Raw genomic sequence first — 23,863 nt, forward strand, 5'->3', positions numbered from 1 at the left:
TTTCTAATCTCCATTTATTATCTTTTACTTTCTCTCTTCCATTTATGTGTTATTGTTGGAATCTACTTCACAAATTAAACTGTTTTACCCCCTCCTCATTCAACACTTTATTGCAATCATTGTTTCTTTCCCATATCTCACAGTAACCGAGGAGGAAAACTTTGCATGTCTGAGCATGAGAGAAGTCAAAGGCCATAATCCCCACAGGTTTACTGCAGAAAGAAGTGCATTTTTCCCCATAAAAAAGCACTGCTTCCAATTTTCTGCTCTGTCAGCCATTTCATGGACAATGAGGATACAAGAATCAGAAGGAACACAGAAATTTTATCATTTAGAAAGCAGACCATTTAAATCAATGAATCTTTTAAAAGCTTTTTGTCTTTTTTAATCTTTCTGCATAGCCTAGAGGAGTTTGGTCCTACTTGTTTTCTTCTTTTGAAGCTATTTTGTTACAGGTTATTTCATAAGCATCAGCTTTTCTCTTTCTCTTCTTTCATAAAGAAGCAACCAATGAGAGAGGAAATTAAAAAACAAACAAAGCAACAAAAGAAACAAAAACCTGGCAGAAGCAGGAAAGAAGATTTCCCTATTTGAAAGAACACAAAACCACCACCACCAATTAAATTCTAATGTCATCTCAAGTTAGGCGCATAGGATTGAGCTATCAATCATCAAAAACTGTATGCTTGCAACTGCATAGTGTAAAAAAAAAGCATTTCATCAATTTAGTGCTGTGAACAATCCCACAACCCCCCCCAGCTGTTTGTCTCCATGCTATTTACTGGATTTAGTACTATGAAACCAAAGGATGTTTTGAGCAAAGCATATTTTTCTAAGTTTATTTCAAGATATCTAAATAGGAGTATTGCTGCAGGATGTGTGAAATAATTCTTCTACTCCATTTAGTGGAAAGAGCTGTAACTCTAGAAATCTGTTCAGCTTCAGGAGTAATAACGTAAAGACAAAGAGCTACTGGAAAGATGACAGAAAAAACCCACCAAAATTGAAGGTTAATAAAAGGCAAACATTTGTCAAGATCATCTAATTCCGGAGCAGAGGAATTGACAAACTGTTCTCTAGAAATACTGTCCAGTCCTATTTTCCTTTGATCCTACACATGTCCTATCAGCTCAATTAATTTTGTTCTAGCATGTGTGCTGGAACAGCCCTGTTAAAAGAGCTAAATAGTTCATGTGGTCATTTCAAAATGTATAATCATTAAAATCTCTTTGATTTGTATGTATGAATTATTCTATTCCTATAATATATTCCTATTTTTCATCATTACTATGTTATATGAACATTTGAGAGATGTCAAATTTTTACAGTAAAGTCTTCTGGTTGATATATAGATAATAATATAAAAGTAACATATTGAATAATCACAGAAGACTAGCTGTTACAATGTTACTAAGGTGGAATAAAGAAGGATTTTCAGTTTGTGAGAGAACTCTAGAAAAATAATCAAAAATGAAAAAAATAAACTTTAATATATTCTTCACATATCTTAAAATTGAGTGTGCCTGGTGCTCACAAAGGAGGGAGGACACCACAACTTCTTTCTGCCCCAGTTCATAAAAGTACCTACACCATATTTCCAGCTAACCTTTTCTAAGTACTTTGGAAAACACACAAAGTTAAGTGTAAGCTCAAGTCTTTGTTGGTTAGTGGTAGCAGACAGATCACAACCAGAGGCTGAATGGAGACTTCAGTGGCAAACAGCACTTGAGAGCAGAAGGGCTATACCACTCCAAATCATTTAACTGGATATGTCTAATGACCAAGACCTAATGATCTCACATCCTGAAAAGAAAACATAACCAGATAACAGCTCAGCCATAGCCTTGCATTTCAGCTCATTAGCAGAAAGGATGTACTAACAAGCACCTTTGCATTTCACTTGTGTGCACATTGTTGTGCATGGTAGTAATAGGAAACAAGCAGGAGTGACTGCAACAATTGCTAAAAATTGATCTTATTACTGAGCAAAACATTGTCTTAGCACCGAGATAAGGATTTGAAGTCATGTTCTCAAATGAGATCCTATGATTTGGTCGTTCAATCCTCCTGATCAGTCTGGTGGTATTAAACAGAATTATTTTAAGAGTGGTTCTTCAGCCTTTCAGAAAGGCTTTCTCAGAAAATAGCTGTGCAACAGTTCAGAATATCTAGATTAGACTCAAGGAATCTACTTGCAGAAGTGTTGAGCTCTCTACTGGATAATTTACTCTAGGTTAATTAGCTCAAAGGCAGCCTGTTTCTGATACTCAATGTATTCAAACACAACAGCTTCTAGTGTAGATGTTATGCTATAGTACTGCCTTTAAAACTTACAATATTAAAAAAATAGCCAACCTGATCTGAAAAAAACACAACATATTCTTTAAAACACAGGTAAGACAGGCTTACTAAAAGCAGGATACTGCAGGACTATCAAGTAAGTAGTGAAAAGATCAATTTCTGATTCTCTGATTCTGTCACCCCTTTTAAGTACATCTGCTATTTCTTGCAACCAGTTTTGTAAAGAAAAAAAGTGCAAATTCTTAAAGATATGTTTGATAAAACTTACACCGTGGTGGTATTGCTTTATCTTATAAGCAATCCTTTTGTTCTGCTAAAAAGAAACAAAACTCTGACTAAATACAAGCACAGAACTCAGAAGCATTGTATGGTTGCTGCATATTAGGCAGTAATACTACCAGAATGCTGACCCAGGAAAAATATCTATGTCATTCATATTATTTTCCATGGTATGTAGTCCAAGTAATAAACATTTTCTCACTTGCAGTATCAGATGTGATTCACTAATCTAGAAAATTAGATTTCTAAAAGAACACAGATTACACTTGCCAAGTACCAAAAATCGATCAGAATCACTCCATTCTTTTTAATAAACTTTCTCCATGTAAAAACAATTCAGAAGGAATTGATAGGAATTTATATATATTAAAAAATCCTATTATCATTCATTTATTCAAATAGAGATCTTAGCTTTAATTAAAATGGAGCTGCAGAGACCCGAGGGGAAAACATATGCATAAGTCCTACAATTACTTATTTATTGTTTTGATTAATTATTTATTACAGAGAGTAATTTTCAAAAAGATTACTGAAATGTAATTAAAGCTACAGTGGACTCAGATTGAAAAGTGCAAATATAGAACACTGTCATACAACAAACTGAAGTCAAAATCATTGCAATTGCATTCTAAAGTATAAGAAATACTATTTCTCTCTCAAGGTGGTTCTGTGCAAAGGCAGGAGCTGGACTCAATAATCCTTGAATGTCTCTTTCAACCTGGGATATTCTATGATTCTCTAGAGGTGTAAATATCTGGCTACATACACACTGTATGAGAAATAAAAGAGAAAATGAAATTCTAGATAAACAAGGAAGTGGTGATAAGAAAAAAACACCTCTCTAGCCTGATAGCAGCCCTCCTCAACAAGACTAATTTATACTCATTAAACCCAAATCTAGCTGCTCACACTGTAATGGTTTGGTTGAGCAATTCAGTTCTTACACTGGCTGAAAGTCTGAAGGCTCCTTGCACCCTGATCCTCCTCAGTCTCCCTAATATGGGAATGATGGCACAGGGTTGAAGAACATGGATGTAGTTCTCTTGCTCTCTGTGTGCTTCACAGGAAAATGAAGCTGGGCTAGTAAACTTCTGACCAACAACAGCAGAGGTTAAATGATGGCTGTGAACTTGTGATAGGAGTTCAGATACCTCCACACACCTGCTGGTTTAAGTGGACACAGACTTCTCCAGAGCCATTTGGACTGAAAGATCCCAGCACTTTCTAGCAAATGGGGACCCTTCAGAGAATATTTTAGATTCAATATCAAAGATGCTACAATAGTTGATGTTATTTGGGGACTCATGCAAATATGGCCTCAGATCATACTAAAGCCCACACTGTCATGATCTACATTAAACAAGTCTGGTTTATACTGTTTTTAAGGAAGATACTCACTGATGTGTTCTCACTATGGCACAGTCAAACCATACTACTGTTACAGCTCAAGTAATTTTATTATACTAAAAGCTTAATACAAGAAAAACAATCCATTCCTTTCCTCAAGCATTAAATATACATTAATTCTAATGAAAGATGAAGCCAGCTATTGTCTTTGGTTATACAGATGCATGATAATCATTGCCTATATTGCAAACTGTATACAGATGTAAAGGCAATAGTATTTAGCCACATGGTCTACTGAAATCTTTTTAAAAGCGGCTTCCTTTGGGATTCTACTGAAACCAGGCCAAGCAATGCTTTGTTGAGGAGTTCAGTAAAGAATAAGGGAGAGTGCATAATAAGTTTTAGTGAACGGGTTGCAGCTGCTTCTTTTCTTGTTAAGCATTCAGTACAACCACACTGGGGAAATTGCTCAAAAACTTCATTTTGTCATGTTTACTACTTAAAAAAACATACACTGTCAATGCCACAGAGTTCTGCTATGACTTTCTGTTCCAGTCTTACAATAAATTCACAAAGGCAAAGGTAAAAATATTTACTTAGGATGCACACAGGAAAAACATCCCTCATGGAAGAGTTTTCTGAGATATCTACAGCAGAGCTTCTCAAGGGTGAATCTTGCAGCTTTGCTACACAGACATCACTGACTATCAGTTACAGGAACTTTTTCTTTTTCTTGCAGGGACTGAATGCTAAAGGAGAAAAGATACTGCGATATTTGTCTTTGCATCTTCTTTAGCTTTAAATTTCTTTGTAATAACTAATGCTATAAAATTGAGTCACATTATATAAAGACATGAAAGTATTTTCTGTATTAAGGAAAGGGTCATAAAAGTATAGCATAATCCAAGTTTGCTTAAGATAAACTGGCACTGAAATTGTAGCATCTCTGTGCAAGTTGTTGACAGATACCATGAAGACTGGAAAAAAAGTGTGAACCTAGCATAATCATAGCAAGTGAAGTGCTTGCTCTGTACCAGGCTCTGATTAGTACAAAATACTTTTAGCTTACTGACCTTACTGAAAAATTTTGAATGAAACAAGGTAAGAAATCAATCTAGTTTGGTATGCAAAATTTTGATGAACATATGGAACATCCTGCTGGTGAACAAGTTAGGTTTATGGCCATATGCTCAACTGGTCTCCAGTACAAATACAACAAGCCTGCAGCACTGCCAAGCGATGATCATGTAAATTTATGTCTCTGATTATGCTCAGTAAAAATCAGAGTAATCTTGCTGAAGCCGATCAATCTGGTCTCACAAGGAAAAGAAGTAGGAAGAATAGTATTTCCCTATTTTCAGCACTGTTGCTGTTTTGTCCTTTGCTTTTGTTTGTTTATTTAAATCGCTACTCTTTATGTGCCTGAGGTTGAACACTAACTCTGAAGACCAGTCTGAACACTAAGCTGAGTACACGTTGTTGAGTTGGACAAAGCTGGAAAATGAGAAGCGTGGCTTATTTTCTAATGTCTGTGGAATACAGATCTAGCAAAAGCCAATGAAGAGTTAACAGAAGACTTGCTTAGGCCTGAAAAACCTGCAAGAACTGGAAACATTTGCCTTCTGCTTCTCTTGGGTGGAAGTGGAGGGTCAAATGGAGTACTCATCCCTGATCTAAGCGAACTGGAGACTTAGAGCCAGACAAACTTAAGTCCTGGACTGGCTAAGCATGACACCTCTCAAAACACAGACTGGGGAGAACATTCATGAGTCCAGGATGACACCAGAAAGAGCAGTAAAGTACTCCCTAGTAAAGTACTGTTTGAAGTATTTGAGCTTTATTAGGCTCAATTGAGGTATTTGAAATTTATTAGGAAGTGATGAAGGCTCCACAGACAGAACAAGTTCATGAAGAGGTAGAGTAATAGGAAAGGAATAGATGAGATTTCTCAAGTCTCATTTCATTCCCATCTGAGGAATTAGATGCCAAACTAGACTTGGTGAAGATCCACCAATGCCTGCATATTGATAACCATGGTGCTCAAGATGGCACACACCTAGAGATGCTATGAAGTAATCTGCCCAAATAATCTAACCCTATGATGAAAGGTTTACCTTTTCCCTGAAGCAATAATTTCTAACTTCTGTTTCTTACTCATTAGAATTCCCTGTAGCATAATGATGGTTGTACATGCTTATCTAAATGTCATACCAGGAACGGAGGGATTTTTGGTTCTCTCACTTTTGTTTGTTTTACTGAATACTGTCAATTTCTTCAAATCTACTGTTTCTTTTGCTCTTTTGCTACATCTGATTTTTTTTTTTTTTTTAATATCACTTAGGGAAATCAAACAGAAGCTCTCAGTACTATCAGTACTGAAATGGAACAATTTAATTCTCTTTCCAGACTTTTTTTAATCTTTATGTAGTGGAATATTTTACTGCTGCTTCAATTTCTTTCCTCCATTAATTTTTTTTCAAATGCTTTTTTTTCCTCAGAAAATAATAAAAAGAAAAGAAATGGAAGTATTCATTTATGACTAAACAGGAAATTTAAGTATCTGTGAAGCTAAAAAAGCTGCCAATAAAACATTAAAAGAAAAAGAAAAAAAGATTCCCTTCCTCTGCTTCTTCTTGACATTCAAAGTGAAGCATTCAAAGAACAGATAAATCCAAAAAATAAGCAACTCAATCCCACTCAAAACTGAACTTGTGCTAGTGTCCAAGGTAAGTGCATTTCTAAACAGCTTTCCTTTAACCTATATCCTCAACAATAATATGTAAAGAAATAAAATTTAATATTCTCATAGGCTCAAATCTTCTTAAGTGAATATATCAGGTCAGGTACAAGTTCACTTGCATCCATCAAGAACATTTCATAATTTATCCAACCTTTCTTCCACAGCCATAGTTCAAAAAAGTGAGTATGAATAAGGCATTAGATCACGAGCTGAGACAAACTAATACCCACCACTGATAGAGAAGTATTCTTTAATAAAATAAAATCTGAGATGCAAGGATAGCACATTGAAGAAATTTCTAAAGATTCAGTGCAGAGAAAGCGTTTCTACTGGCTCAGAAGAGATAATTAAACTGATTATTCTCCAGTTCTATCTCCCATGATCCTACATTACAATTCTCAGATACAGTGACAATGAATGAAAAAGTCTAAAAGAATGATGAATAAGATTATGCTGAGAAAAGAGAAGCTTAGTGCTCAGTTATAACCCGGCTGCGTTCAGGTAGCTGCTGAAAATGAAAATGTAGTATTAATAATTCCCACCTGCCTGTCTACCTATAAAAGTGATTCATGAACAGATCCATGTTTTAATCTATCAGCTATCACTTACTCGTGGATTGTAAAGTTTTTATGTTTTTTGTTTTGTTTTTATCATTCAGTCTATTGATAAAATGCCAATAATCAAAAGTAATTTAAAATTAAGATTAATAATTAGACTTTTCTTAGTCAAAGATGCAGCTTTTACTGGTGAAGATATAAGAATTTGCTATGCCAAAGTTGACCATGTGCGAATTGCTTGCACTGTATCACTCCAGCAACATTATTTCACAATTGAAACAAGGCCAAAGATATATTGAGCTTAAACAGAAGGATTGTGTTCGCAGTACATTATTAGATGGAGCCCTTTCAAGGATCCTGAGGCATTTCAACAGAACTTAGGTACAAATTAGTCATGGTCAGCAAGGCTCTCAAACAGCAAAGAAAGACATTTGATAAGTAGCTTAAGATGTAACAGGTACCTCAGAGAATTTTTGAGCATTATATAGAGCACTCACCTTTACCCTTTGCATCTTCAACAGAGGCAGAAATAAATCACGCATTTGAATATTTACATGTTTGCAGTAAAAAGAGGAATAGCTCGATATTCCCAAACATCAAGCCCCAAATGAATTTTTCTTATGTTATTTACCTGTCTCTTTAACCTCTGATTGCTCTTTTAAATTTATTTTTATAATACACTGAATTGTCTTGTCTTTGCTATCAAGAGGAACTAGTTGGAGTAGAGAAGAGGCAGAGGAAATCTGAATAATTCTGTTTTCAAAAACAAATGCAGCATGCAGCAGCATTTCCATTTCTGAAAAGAAATTCCTTTTCTTCCTGGTCTTGACTGAGAGGTCTTTTATGACAGTGATAGTTTCATGACAAGATTAGGTAAATCGTTCTGGAGAAACTGTAACTGAGTTTGTATGCATTGAGTGGGTATTTGAGCACAATAACGATTGGGAGGTTTATTTACCCTCCATCCCCTTTCATATCAACAGATCAACCAAGCACTCTGTAATCTTTTATAAGAGGTGAATTCAAAGGAAACTGGATTTTAGCCCGCAGAGGTAAAAACTCAGAAGCCCTTTACCTAACTTAATAGAATTTTCTTAGCTCCTGTAGCAAAGAAGCACTCACTTCCATGTCAGCAAGTAACACATACTAGAATGAAACACTTCTTATATTAGCTTTTATAAAAATCTAGGTCATAAAACCTGGCTCCTTGCATGCTATGCTTTATCCACATGACCAAAAGCCAGTCTGTATACACAAAGATGATGAAGAAATGAAAAAAAACTCCAAAAGAGAATAATGTTATGATATCAGGCTCAATTTCTTGGATAAAAAATTTTCTTATAAGAAATAACACATAAAAGAGCAAGAAGACTTTAAGATACAGATAAGACAGAAAGAAGGTGGATTTTTGTCTTAAGATATTTAACTTGCAAGAACTGTACTAACGCATGACAACCCTTGAACATACTGTCTGGCTGCAGAGAAATGCTGGCACCTAAAATGCCAAGTTAGGACAGGCTTTTCTACCTCAATGGATCCTTCTGCATCTCTCATTTCTGTTTTATATCTACGTTTTGTCTTGGAGATTCTAATACACTTTAAATAAATAACCAAGTAATGCTTGGTTCCCTTGCTTGGGCTACTTGTATTAGATAGTTCTTGGAGTAACAAACTTCTCCAGCTCTACTTGGTAGTAGATGGGTGTTCATTTGCAGTACATCCCTCACACTCACTGCCTGAGTGCTTACAAGGGGGACCTAAAAAGGTAACCTTCAACTGTTATCTAAAGCATGCATCAACATTCTTCCAAGAAGACAGAGGACTTGCAGGTTGATCAGGCTATCATCATAGAGATGATAGAAAGAGAATGAAGTTATTTCTCTAAAACACATCTGAAGCTTCAGAAATTGCTGCCCTGTTTCACAGACCTTTAAGAAATGTGATATTTATTTTATCTCCAGTGAGATATCCTCTAGTGGAACTATAGAATACATGGAGACAAACTGAGGAAACACCACGAGAGAACTCTGAATCACCACAGATTTTCAGTATAATTGTATTTTATGGAATTAGCTCTGTATTCTTGGGAAACATTTTTCTTGCAAGAAGCTTCTTGTTTTACTTCTCTGACAAAAAATAAATAATTATGTAACTCCTAGAAATTGAACCATTAGAACTTGAAAAAAACAACTCTTCCTTCATCTTTTCCATAGCATATGAAAAGGGACAGAAAGAATGAAAGTGGTGAACACCAGCATGGAGAAAAAGAAACCAGAACACTGTGTAACGTCTTCCTCTTTGGAATGGCTGAACATGAGAATCATTAAAAATAATGTTATGTTTACATAGAAGGTATGTGGGAGATGATGCTTGGGAAAAGCTGGTCTGAAAGCAGTTAATTAGGTCTGAAAACATTGAATTCTTCAGATATTGTGAAATGGATGAAACTGTTTAAGAGGCATTTTAGCCAGAGTCTGTCCAACACCTCTCCCTAAACTCTGTTCTGCACACGCTTTCTCAGCTCAGCTTTACACTGCCAAGGGAAGTACCTAAAACTCCATTAAGAGAAAGCTCAAAAACAGATTTCTTCCTTCTGGATATTGTAGAATTTATGTCTACCTCTAGTGACTCATTCCTTGAAAATGGGCAGCTCCTTATGGAATATTGTTCTCACATAATGATTTATGTGAACGGAATCTTCCTTACTGATTCAGTAACGTCTCTGAGAGACTGTGAAAGATAATTCTTGAACAAGAGGCCATATCATTTATTTTTAATGTTTTCTATAAGTTCTTGCACAACAAATAAATAAATAAATAGAAAAAAAGCATTATTTCACAAGACAGGAAACAATTTCAAAAACAAATGATTGTATGCTTCTGTTTGAAGAAAATACTTTCAGCGGAAAAATAATTCAAAATTTTTTCATTATCTTTAAAACATATAAGAACTATATAATGAAAAAGAAAAAAAAAAAAAAAGCACTGTCTCCCTTGATAATCTGAGAAATATCATATGAAAATGCTTGAGACTGTCTTACTGGAGTTTGCTTCACCTTCATCATCCTGCTAAAACTTTGCAAAACAAAAAGATCACACAGAAAAGGAATTAGCAAATGTTTCAGACCCAAAATAGAGCGCTGGAACTCTAGTAGAATATAGCACCAAAGAATGCAATATTTTGGATCCCAGGATGTCTCGTGTTTCTGAAACTCTGTTTTTGCTGCCACAGAGAGTTTCCACTCCAAATAGAGCCCTTACCTTACATTTCTCATCTTACATTCTCACAACTTCTTATTGCAGGTCTCCCCTCAGCATTTCCCATTTTTTCTATTCCTCAAGAGCCTACTTCTCTTTCTGAAGCATTCTGTCCCCACACTGCTTTCAATTCAGCCTCAAATATATCCCCACTCATGCCAAATCTCAGTTTTTCCAAATTCTTTGCTCTGTTAGAAGAGCCAGTGCCCAGTGTAGCAGGTTTGTTTAAGGATGCCAGCAATGACCTATTAAAACATATGGACCAGAAAATGAATTAGACTGGAAGACATGACTTGCTTTTCACAAATGCAAGTAGCTGTTATTCATATGCGTATTGTATGCTAAGTTTGTCCATATGTTTACATTCTTAAGTTTTGCTACCATAATAATTTCTTTCATAATTTATCTGGTGATTAAAATTGCATGGAATTATTCATAATTTGCTACCTGCTCTGTCTTTAAGGAATGAACTGTACTTGCCCTTTTCCTATCTTCTGGGATTTGCCTTTCATCCTCAAACTCCCAGGGCTAACCACTAATAGCTCTGTGATTGTTCTACAGATTACCAGGCTGTGAACTTTCTGTCCCACCATCCCAACAGCTTAAATTGGGAACCAGGACATGTGAAAAACTGGAGAGCATAGTTGGCTTCTGGCAGATTTTCTGGCACTGAATTCTTTATTAATCAAAACCAGCTTTTAAATCAGCATATACAGTAAGTTCAAGCATCTGAAGAAAAAATTAATTAGCTTCTCATTTGTTTAACCAGTCAAAGTATAATCTAGATAGGCTTGGCAGTAGAAGTACACCATCTTTCTCTCATATTATTTTTTCTTTACAAGTGAGTGCAAGAAGAAATCATTGGAGTTAGAAAAGCTTATTTTGCTATTCTTTCTTGCTTAGCACCAGGGAGGAAGAAAATGATAACATGTCAGCATGTCATCTGCGCCAGATTACTGGCTGGCACTTTTATCTTTCTTGCTTATCTCTAGCAATAGCTAATTGGTAACTGAGTTAGATCTCAGGTAAATGGAAAGAAGGCAAAATCATTTTGTTCTGTTGGCTGAAGTTTTTTTTAGTCTTAGGCTAATGCTGACTAAGGTGAGATGCCAATTAATAGCAGTACAAGTTGAAACTAAGGAGGGCAAAGATTGGAGCCTGACAGAAAAAATTTTGATGCACTTTTTAATGCAATAATTGGTAGTTAAGTAAGACAGAGTAAGTCACTAGAATCATTAGCAGTCAGCAATATTGACTCTCTCATTCATTGTTGCATGTGGTACCAAAGAACGTTCTGCAGTGTAAGCATAAACCTTCCAAAAAAGTAATTATTTTTACTGTGATCTGTACTTCCTGCTCCCCCATGAAAAAGTAAACAGAACCAAACCAAATACCTCAGATGAACATTAAAGAGTGCTTTCCTTTGCCTCACAGCATTCAAACAAATGGTACAGGATGACAATTGTGCACCAACACAGCTCTGTCAGCACTACTGGCTTCACGAATTGTCAAATGACTTGTGTTGTATGTTCTCCTTAGAAACAGACCATTTTCTGAGATACCATTTTCCCTATATTATGGGAATGGGGGGAGTGAGAGGCTGTGTGAAGAACAATCTCATCCAGATATAGAAATAAAAGCGTGCCAAGAAAAAAATTAAAACTTCCAAAGCAAATTGGTTTGTGTAACAGAAAGAGAGGAAGAAAGAGATAAGTTAGGAAAAGAGTTTGGAAAAATTCTGAATGTTTTCCCCACGAAGTTAACTAAAAAGGGACTGATCTGTCTCATAATGAAATCATCTCTCATGTATATTCAAGATACGTGCTAATTTTATTGTTACCAACCAGATCTAGATATGTCTTGATATTTTTGTATTTTGAAAATGTTTCTATTAAGTTTCCTCCTGCCCTCAGTTATTTTTCCAACACAGATGAACAGAGAATTTAAGAACAGAAATCATTCAATACAGAAATAGTAATAGGTGACAGTAATGGCAGAGTTCATCGTGGCCAAGTTTTCTATTTTACTCTGAACAGCATCAAGGAAACGTGATCTCATCACCTGTAAGCATGCATAAGGTTAGAGTGTGAATGTAACCAGCTTTAGGTACAGGGTTTATGTCTGAGACTGTGAGAAATGAGGACCTAAACCTACATCTTTGATATCAGAGTCTGTGACGTGATAGCAAAGAACTGATTTTAACTGTTTCTTAAGGGAAAAACACAGTTCAACTAGAAATCAAAAGAAACAATTTGGGTAAAGGAACTGATTTGGTCAAAGCATTTTTGTGTGTGTGCAGCTGTTTCTTGTTTTTGTTTAAGATGAAATGAGTGCATTTAAACAGCCCCTAATAAATTATAGTCTTTTGTTTCTGTTTTTCCCTTTCTCTTATAAGCAGTTATAAGCAATATACTAAGAAGCATAAAACATTCAGTTCCAAAAGATTCAAAATAAAATACATATCTTTTAAAGATTTATCTCTCTACAGCTGATTTGAGGATTAATTCTGTGTGGGAGAAAAATACAATCAAGATCCTTCACAGAATGGGATTTTTAATTACAAAATAGCTTTCTGGCAGAGTCCACTGCTCAGAGCTGGTAACAAAACTCCAGCATCATTAAAATTGTAGTTTACTCACATGCTGGAGGCTGGTATTACTGAAATACAAAACTGGGTAGGGAACTGGTAAAAAGACATGATTTCTACCTGGAAATATTTAGGAAGATAACACACCTTGCTTGAAATAGCACTGAGTGCTGTGTGGCTTTGTTGCAAATTCCAGGACTACTGCACAAAGTGAAGATTCAAATACACACTCAGGTGTGTCAGCTGCTTCCTCAGCCCACTGCTTTTCAAGAGCACTTCATTGCAAGGTCAAGCCTGTCCTGCAAGAGACGCAGTGTCTCTTGGTAAAGTAACAAAGCTCCCATTGGCTGAGGAATAAATATGGAAACTTTCAACTTAAATGGGTAGTAAGAGTACAGCTGAGCAGATGGAATGAGAAAGGCAGTGTGAGACGTTTGCAGAACTGGGCACATAGGTAGTTCCTGCTTGAAGAAGGGGAGCACAAAAATGATGAAAAACCTCCCCTAGTGCTGATAACCCTGTTCCATACAAAAGGGAAGCACAAGCATGTCACAGTTCATGCTCTTAGATGTGTCTGAAGGCTTTCTGTGTCTCCTGTAGTAATATAAAAGCCCGAGTACAACTTCTCTAGGATCTTCCTTTGAACTTTAACTTTGTAATGTATAATAAAACACTGAGGTATTGTGGAGGGATAAGGAGCAATACATGTTTGCCTTTTCCTGTAAGCCTTATGTGAGCCATTTACAAGCAAGGTGAATACCACAGCATTGCTGAATGTTTAGGTCAAAAAACATTCTTCTGACACTGTGAAAGTATGAGACCATTTGAATGAAGTCAGAGAGAAATGCTGATTAAGACTCAAGTACTGAATAACTGAGTTGGGTTTTGAGGAGCTGCGGAAGGAATCAAAGGTACAAAGACAAAAACAATTACAGCCAGTAACTACATTTAACTTAGTAAAGAATTTTGCTCATAAACTACTGATTTTTGCTTGCTTCACCAAAAGCAGTTCACTTTTAAACATTATTCAAAAGGTACAATAAGTCAAGACAAACAGATTGGTGTCAGTTGCATCAATTTGCATAACAGTGGTCCCAGCTGAGGAGGAAATATCTTTACCTTAATGGCTGTAAGAACTGAGAATTCAGAACTTGAGCTTTAAGAAGAATGCAGGAAAAGAGTGTGGAGGGAAATGAAATAATTAGAAACAGCACCACCGAGGGTGGCAATTGCCACTGTTCCACAAGCTAGTGAATTTACAAACGCCAGAAATACTGCGTCATATGATTGTTATTATCTGTTCTGATTCTAAGCTTCAGATGGGTTTAGCCACTGGCTACATAAACTGACACCACCTCCCTTATTTAGCCTTAGAGCTGAAGCTCCAGATGCCACAGCAAAATCCAACAGGTATCATGAATCATTGCTCTTAATTCAGTTTACTAATATAAACTCAAACCAGTTGCAGTTTATATTCCCTGCAGTGAATCAATGCACTGCACCAATACCCAGACTGTTCAGTCACCACAAAAATTCTCACCCTTTCCAGCTAGCTGTTCATTGCTTATAAATGAACAGAAAGTTATCATGCCAAAATTAATCGTCTTTCCCTTTTTAGGGGAAATATATACATATACATATATAAATGACAGAACCAACAGCAGCTTAGCTAAGGACACAACATTCCCATTTTAATAACCTTGTAGCTAATACAGACTTAATGCTATCTGTGTTGAAATATTCCTCTTTTATGTTTATCATACAATACTGTGTTCCTATATTGTTTAATATATTTGAGAATGGCTTTGGTGTCCATTATGTTGCTAGTTCTCTGACTTGTATCCTTTGAAGTTTGTTGTGGTTCCTGTCTTGCATCAATCACATGGTTCTACTTTCTGGATGTGGTCGTGCTCATCTAACAGTATTATGGGATGCACAGTATCATTTGTTATTATGGAGAAGATCCACTCTCTTCCAGAGAAGAAAATATTGTGACCAATCATAACTATTAATGCATGCTTACTTGGCAAATTATCTTGCAAAGTTTTAGGAAAGATTATTTTTTTTTCAGTCTGGATGTTTTCAACCTACAATATATTTCTATCTAAGATTATTAATCCTGTGAGCACTCTGATGCCTTTTCAAACAGATTATAGGAAGAGTTCTGTGTTACACTGGAACCAAATGACATTTGTTAGGCACTTACTGCTTCTAGGAAAAAAAAAAAAGAAATAAATTATTTCCTGTCCTGTTCAAGTAGCTCTGGACTCAATGACTGACAGAAAAATGTTTGAACTTTGATTGTGGTTCAGGGTCTAAGTTTTTAAGGATTATCTATATGTACATAAGTAGATTCAACATCTCTGATCCATGCTTATAATACAATGTGGTGATGTCATTGCTGTGTATTATGCTGTGGTGGAAATTGTTCTTTTTGATGTATTACAATGATAAGGACTCATCTCAAAGCCATTCTGCCACTTTTCTTTGCCACCCATGTACATGAATCTAACAGTCAGTGATCCCTTCCAGCCCTAAGTCAACTATGGAAGGTCTCAGATACTTTTCAAGAAAGATGAAAAAGTAGAAGGACAGAGCATAAGATGTAGTGACAGAAAAGACTATTACCATAAGCTGACTTGATCATTCTTTGGAGGGAAAACTGTCATTTCTGATTCATCTGACTTTTCATAAGGACCTCTTGTCCTTATTTGAGGCCCTAAAGTGATGAAAAACGAATTGTACTTACAAATAAATTGTCCTAGCAAATATTTGCACTTTATTTCTGGATTAAATCCACCTTCAAATTCCAGTCACTAAATTATCTTACATCTTTACCTCTTTCTATCATATGTCTTCTCTCCACATAAGTATTTTAAAGATTGTTAAAGTCATCTCATAATTTCCTTACAAATAACCGAAAGCCCAGGGGATTTTTAATCGTTCTTTTATAAGGCGCCTTTTCTATATCTAAAATCACTGCTATTGCTGCATACAAACTTACCAGGATACCCAGGGTATTCATCACATTGCTACTGCACTACTCAAAAATGCCACAAGCTTCAAATTAAAATTCCTTTTCCCAATAATCTTTTGTGATGCTCTGTGGAGCTCCAGAAGGTTTAAATGCTGACTGAGGAGTGGGTGCAAGGGGTACAGAAACGATCAGGAATTACACAAAACCGAAAAGCCATTGCAGACAGAAAACATCTTCAAGCCAGCATGTGTGGTCCACCTGTGCTTGTAGGGGCAGAGATAGGAGAACAAGGCAGTGAAGCAGTGCCATGCTAGCAGTTCTCCAAGAAGAGGATGCCTTTATGGGGAAAAGGAAACTGAATGTGTCGGTATGAAGGCAGTAGACGATAGTTGTGTCCTTGGTGGAAATTTGTACCCAGGAACCTCACAGTTATAAAGCAGAAACACAAGAAACTGGACCTATGCAACTGTTTTCTTCCAGAGAAATCTCTCCAGGTCTTACTACAGAGCTAATATCCAAAGGTACTGAAAAATGACTGTGAAGAAAGAGATGAGTACACATCCATCCATACAACATTTGATTTTTCACAGGGCATTTGTATTTGGACACTTTTGATAATAGCATTAAAGAATTGAGGGATATGGGATTAGAGCCCATCAAGAAAATGTATTCATTAGGAAACACCAACTCAGTTTCTGAAGGTCTTGTTTGCTTGCTGCAGAAAGAAATGTTTAGGTATTCTTTAGGCATAATCTACAATGAAATGTTTTGGGGGTGATTATATGAAAACAATGGCATTACCAGAGACTTGACAACAACAAATACATGTGCTGAAGTCTTCTCTTCTTGAACCCCAAGATCCTGTTTTTGCTCCACAGGTATCTCTTTACTTGAGGTCCAAAAAGACTTTTGTTGTGAATGTGGTGATTTAGGATCAAAGTAAAGCAGGCAGTTCAAAAGAAAAAGGCAATTTTAAAATAGATAATCAAACAAAATTCTCTGGTTTAGCAATTAGGTAACATTTGTTGAAAGGAGAACACAGCGTTTTCCATTTATGATTTAAATATGAAGTGGAAGAAAATAGGAACTTTTGGAGTTGTGCACGCTCCTTTCTCCTTGCCTGAGAGTCAGTGCCCAGATCTGCCTGCTTCAAGTGCATCTAAGCAACTCCTAATCCTGGCAGACCTCAAGGGCAGCCAAGCTTTTTTGCCATCTATAGCTAATACATATGGCTTTGATCTGCAAGTAAATGTATCCATCTCCTTTCACCATGTTATTTCAGTGGCTCACCTTTGTGCTATGACACAGGGACCTTTAGGGACTATTCAGATGTCCTTCTGATTTCTTTGCATACACTGTATCTGACAAAGCAGAACCACATTTCTCATTGGTCAATGTTTTTATGCCTTTTCTTGATAGATTTAGAGCAAGAAAGATGATACAAGTGCTCAAAATACTACATAAGCTTGCAGTAATTTGTATCTTATTAAAAAAAAAACCCACACATACAAAAACCAAAAAAACAAAACCTCAAACAACTAAAACAACTTATTTCTTAGAAAACCAACAGCATCCTAAAGGAAATTGAGATGAGTCAACATACCCTGAAGAATCATCATCTGTATGATTTTTTGGAACAAATTAATTCATAGCTTTATTTAACAGAACAACGTTTTGTATAGTTGCAGCAAGTGAAGCAAGACCATCTAGAATTTCTTATTAAAAAATAAAATGAAATTAAAAAAAAAAAAACTTCATCTACAAAATTCCTGACCTGCATTTATGCAAACTTTTCATCTGAGCAGCAGAACAACAGCCATTTACTAAGTCAAACAACAGATTAAAAACAAACAAACAAACAAACCAGCCAACAAATCAAATTACCCTGGAAGTTGCAAGAAGTGAACCACAGCTCAACTGAGCTGTCCTGTGCAGAGAAGACTCTGCTCCCCATCGCTGCTCACCAATCTGACAGCAGAGAACTGGCCATAGTCTGGTTTATACTTGTGCTTGGCAAGAAAATCCTACTCTGAAAATATCCTAAAATATCATTCACAATATTCAGCAAAAGAGTAGTTACTGGGGCTTCATGTAACACTGTAATTTTATAAGGGATGTTTACAGTCATAGTAATAAGATTTGTTCTTGGAATTCTAGCTTTTGGGTTTGGAAGCTGGACAAAATGCCTTGTTTTACTAACATATTGCAAATAAGTAGTCAAATAAATATACATTTTTTTATTATTCCGTGCATTTCAATGGCTTGTAAATATATTTCAAACATTTTTATGGTACTTGAGGCTGAGCACAACATCATACAACTAACAACCTGAAAAGTCATAAAGGCTACAACAAAATATTTTCAAGCAGCTAGCACTGACAGATACGTATGTGTGAACACAAAAGTCTCCATCAGGTTATTGTGAACCCTGCCAAATCAGTTTTGTTGATAAAACATTTTATTTCCTGAAATAAGAGATGCATTCTTTCTCACCACAGCATGTTTCCTGGGTTTTATAAGTCAGTTTATCAAATGTAATGTGTAAGCTCGCTCCACTGCAAAGGTGATGAGATGTGGATGAAAAGCAAAATAGCTGAATGTGAAGAGGAGGAGGAGAGGTAAGCAAGGTGCAGGTTCAAATGCTTGGAAAATAACAGCACAGAAATGAGAAAATATTTTCAAAGTACAGAACAGATTGTCTTGTTTCTTATGCCAGGTGAGGACATTGCCTCCTCCCTGGAACTCAGAAAACATTCATGTGCTGCAGAGATGGTGCTGAGCAGGAGCCATGCTACTGCCATGGTCACCTGAAGTGACTGTTCTCCCCCTTGTTTTATTCCACTCTGAAACAGTTAAAAACAGAGCCATATCTCTCAGTCTTTGGCGTTCTGAGGATTTCCAAATCTCTTTCCTACCTAAAACCCTATCTACCTTTTTACTGAGAAGAAAGGAATGGAGAGCGGGTTGTAGATGCCTCCTCCTACAGCCAACACTGACACTGCTCTATTACCTTGAGGTTAACAAGGAAAGAAAATGGAGGAGGTTTTACTATCCTCCATTAAAATGCTTATCTCCTGCTGTGTTGTGAATCATTCTGAAATTAGTCACCACAGCAGACAGATTATGTGAAAATGAGGTGCATGAAAGCTTTTAGTACATAAGTGAGCAGAGGTGGGCTTAGCTAGAAGTCTAAGAAGCAACCATTCTCCAGGATAATGCCTACACTGATCTGGGAACACAGTGCCTTCAGACTGGGGATTCATACTTCTGTGAAAATGCTTTGAAATTCTTATTTTACACATGGGGCCAAAACAATATTCTAAGTTTCATCATCTGAGAGGATAATACCAGGATATAAGGATAATAATACTTCGCCCAGCACTGCTGCATCTGAACACTGCATGAACTCCATCTGAGCCCAGCACTAAACAGGCTGGTGATAACAGACCCAGTCCCTCAAAGGCAAAAGCTGGAAAACCATATCTCACAATATCTGTTTAGACAAATGATCTGTAACCATTGCAAGGAACACAAGGAACAGGTCAGTAGGTTCAAAGCCACACAAAAATGCCATCTCTCAAGGGAAACTTTAAAGAGCAAATAAGTGGTAATTTATAGATCTTTTATATATATATATATACACACACACACACATATATGTACTTATATATGTGTATATATATATATATGCTTTTTTATGGTCAGGAAGCAAAAATCAGTTTGTTCTGTAGCATAGGATCTCGACCAGAAATAACAATTTTAAAAGATGAAGGTTTTCACTGGAGGTTGGTTTTGTAACAATAAGAAATAGTGCTCTCACTGCAGGGAAAAGGACAGTTGGCATTAATCCATTGCCATATGAAATGCAGCCTGGCAAAATAAGGTCTGAAAACTCCCCTTGTCAGGTGTGGAAAGGGCAGGGGACAGCATCCTACACGTCCCTCCTTAGTAGTCTGGAATTGCTGACCTGAGCACTAAGGACAGTTTCCTGCCTGAACTCTGCACAGATTGTTCCAGATTTCAAGTTACTTGGAAAATAAGGAAGATAAATGGAAAGGGAGAAACATCAGCAGTGAACAGCAAGACCAATATAGTAAACTTCTTGTTAGATTAAGTATGTTAAAGGCTGAAGTAGAACTCATTGGCCTTCATTGACTTCAATGAGCTTTTCATCAGCCCCTTACTGCAAATGTGGTTTGCAATGACAAGGAAATCATAACAGCAGTGACATTACATAATTGCATTTAGAGATAGGATATGGCTTGAAAATATCTTGTATGCCTTTTTGTAAATATCTGATTGAATTAAGCTGAATAAGCTTAAGCTGTACCTATAATTTATAAATATCTTGCCATAGAAGCTGACAATTATTACATGACCTTGGCAATTAGAAAATCAAGGCCATATCAGACAATATTCACTATTCATTCATAGTGAACTATGAGTCTCAGAGTAGGGTTCAGAGCACAAATCAATACAAGTTCAAAGATTCATGAGAATAAGGCAGATGAACACCAGCTAAGGACTTGGGCTGTTCATGATGGTCACTTGTGTTGTAAACCATCTCCCAACAAATCAGAATCCAGATTTGTAGGAGGCATTATCAGACCTTGATTTCAAAAGGTTCCTTAGAAATACAATAGAGGTGGGTCTGAATTATTTTCCTGTCTCTTTTGTTGTTTTTTTGTTTTTGTTCTTGTTTTTTTTTTTTTTTTTTTTTTTACTTTTTTTTGCTCTTTTACACAGAAGTACTTTGGCAAAGTGGTTCCCATCAGATAATTCCGCAGGATCTAAAAGCCAGGACCTTAGGTTCATAAAAAGTTAACTACAGTACACTCATGGTCATGACAGAAGTATCTGCAGTAACATTCAGCATAAAACTGCCTGCAGAAAGGCTACGTAGACTTCCCGAAATAATAGAATGAGAAAGAATAAAATTAAAGAATATATCATATTACAATTGCTAAACCATTCTTACATCCAAGGAAAGGCTGTGAGACCATTGCCTCCATTCAGCTGAGTAATTTGAGAAAGGCAACTGGCTCATTGCATTTACCAACTCAACAAAGATTTTCTTTGATCCTTATGGCTTCAATTTTACCAAGTACTTGTGTGCGTATATAAGATAAATGACATGAAATCTAGTTCCTTGCTCCTATTACTGGCATCAACCTTATCATATAATTGAAATCATGTATTTAATAAACTATGTGTAATAATTTGACCCTCTGTTTGTTCCAGGCAGCTGACCTACACATCACTGCTGGTGTAGTTCTCAACTGACAGTTAATTCCTGATCCATTTATGATCATTCATTCTGGCCTTACTCAGCATTAAGTCACTTCTCTTGTGTTTATCTCCTGTAGAGTATTTTCACATTCCTACTCAGCCTTTATTTTCCCAGAGTACCTATTATGTGTCCTTAGTATTTTTGAGCATGATAGGCTCTCAGTTCATCCTCTCAGAATCTCTGCATCTGTTCAGACACATTGGTGGCTCCCGTTCAAATGATGTTCAATGAATACACTTGAGTTTTCCTTCTAGTTATCATCTCTTCTTGGTACCATCTGAACTAGAAGCAAAAATTCTAATTGTAAATACCTTCTTTTACAACCTTGGTACTTTGCTCTATTAAATTTTATTTCACTTTTATTGCTTCAGTCCCCAAGGTCATCCAAATATTCCACCATGGTGTTTCAATCTCCTGTATTGATAGAGTCTCAACAAATTTATTGAAAATTTTTCTATGTCTTGTGCCAAGTTTATTAATGGAAACAGTAACCAAGGCCTATGCTTCAGGAATTCAATATTAACATCCCCTCATCCCAATAGTTTCCTTTCCAGATCAAATTGTTATTTCCTTTGTGCCACAACTGATTCCCACCTCCTCCAGTTTTAAAAGTTTGTTATTTTGTCATTGCCCCAAGCACCTAACAGAAGTAACGAGATCTTCACTTATCAAGTATATTGGAGGAAAATCCTTTACTTAATTTCTGATCATTTCTCTTTGGTAAATCTTAATTACCTTCACTCATTTTTAATTTACCTTGAATTTGCTCTTCAAAAATTATTCCGCTACATCCATCATTGAAAAACCTGTTTTTGAAAATGTTTTCATTTACAGGAGTATATATGGAGTCCCATTTTGCATTTTTTTGGCACTCAGGTATTTTTGTTTGTTTTTTTTGCTTGTTTTCTTCTTATTTACTTGTTTTTGCCTCACTGGTTTAATGCCACAGTGGTCTAGTGAGGTCCCAAATGCGTTCATCTGCAAGTCACAAATCTCAGAAGAGACTCTACAGCTCTGAAGAAATGGAAGGAGATAAATAGGAAATTTACCCAAACTTCCACACAACCAACACAATGTCATACATGAAGACAAGAAAATCTGAGTTATAACTACTGACTTCAAGAAATAGAGACAAATAATAGAGACAAATCTGTAATGGACACAAATATACAAATGGCCTTCTGTTGTTGCTTATGAACCTGTATAATTCTGCCTTCCTGAAATTCCAGAACCCACTTTCCCAATGAATTTATATATAATGCAACTTAACACAGCAGAAGATGCTCTCACTGACTTTTTCGAATCTGATCAACCATACTCATAAAGGTGAAAAACAAATATGTTTGGGGCATTAATAGAATCAAGCAAAATAATGCATTATTTTCTGAACTAGAGAGTATACTCAGTGCATGCTAACACTGCTGTAATTTCATTGCTGTCAAGGGTATTTAAACATCATATTTATTACAGCAACTCCTCAAGATGCTCTTCCTGCAAATGAAAGTTAGTTCTGTGCTTAGAATAATAATTTCTCAATAATTCCAAAGTGGTGCAGGAGACTAACAGATAAGAGCTAAACACAAATTACACAGGAAAAATGGGGGTGAAAAGGAGCCTCTTAGTCCAGAACTTCATTCTGCCAACAAGGTATGTTTTGTTAGTTGTCTGTGCAACTAGCTGAAAGCCACACATCTTCAAGACGTTGATAACCCTACTCTGTTATGAATCATGAAACTACTAATGAGATCTTGTTGCTGAACCCTGCCAGAAAACATCCTTCATACCAGCGGATCTGCAGTTTTTTAATAGTATTAGTATTGCATATATCAGCCAAAGATATTTTAATAAAATGTCTCTATTCTATGGTGTTTTGAGCACAGGGGATCAACTTAACATGTTCTATACATTGAAAAAGCCTTTACTAGCTTTTCCAGTCACAGGGCCAGACTGGGGAATGCTGATGTTGAAAGCCTCAACTGCTGCTTATAACAGATTCTGAAAGCGAAGTTATTGCTAAGTTGAGTATTCAAAGTTTAACAGGAACTGTAAGAGGTAGAAATTACCATGATACATTTCTCAGCCCACACATATTTTGCAGACTTGACTCCCAGGAGCAATTCACACAAATGCTCTTACTGACCAATAAGGATCATTCTATCGCACAGTCAATTCACAAACTAAGAAATCTTGTATCCTCTCATTGTTCTGGGTCATTCGCTGTAGAAAGCGTTCATTCATCTATATCACCTTTCAGGATCAGGTCCAAAGATTATTAATCGTGTAGTATTTTAAACAGGATTAGTTATTTCTCCAGTAATCTCAGTGATACAACATTTCTGATTCGCTTTAAAGGAGTTTCAGTTGCCCTGTGGTCTTAAAGGTCTAGATAGTCTGGGACAATTAAGCCTCTGCCCTGAAAAAAAAGAAACTGCATAGGCTAGAAGCTAGATCACTTGGCCCTTCAGAACCATGTTTTCAACTAAAAATCATTGGGTTTCTTTGCACAAGAATAGCTCTAGAGTCTGATT

This window comes from Phasianus colchicus, chromosome 8 (assembly GCF_987193195.1).
Source record: "Phasianus colchicus chromosome 8, bPhaCol1.hap1.1, whole genome shotgun sequence".
In the NCBI taxonomy this organism is placed as follows: domain Eukaryota; kingdom Metazoa; phylum Chordata; class Aves; order Galliformes; family Phasianidae; genus Phasianus; species Phasianus colchicus.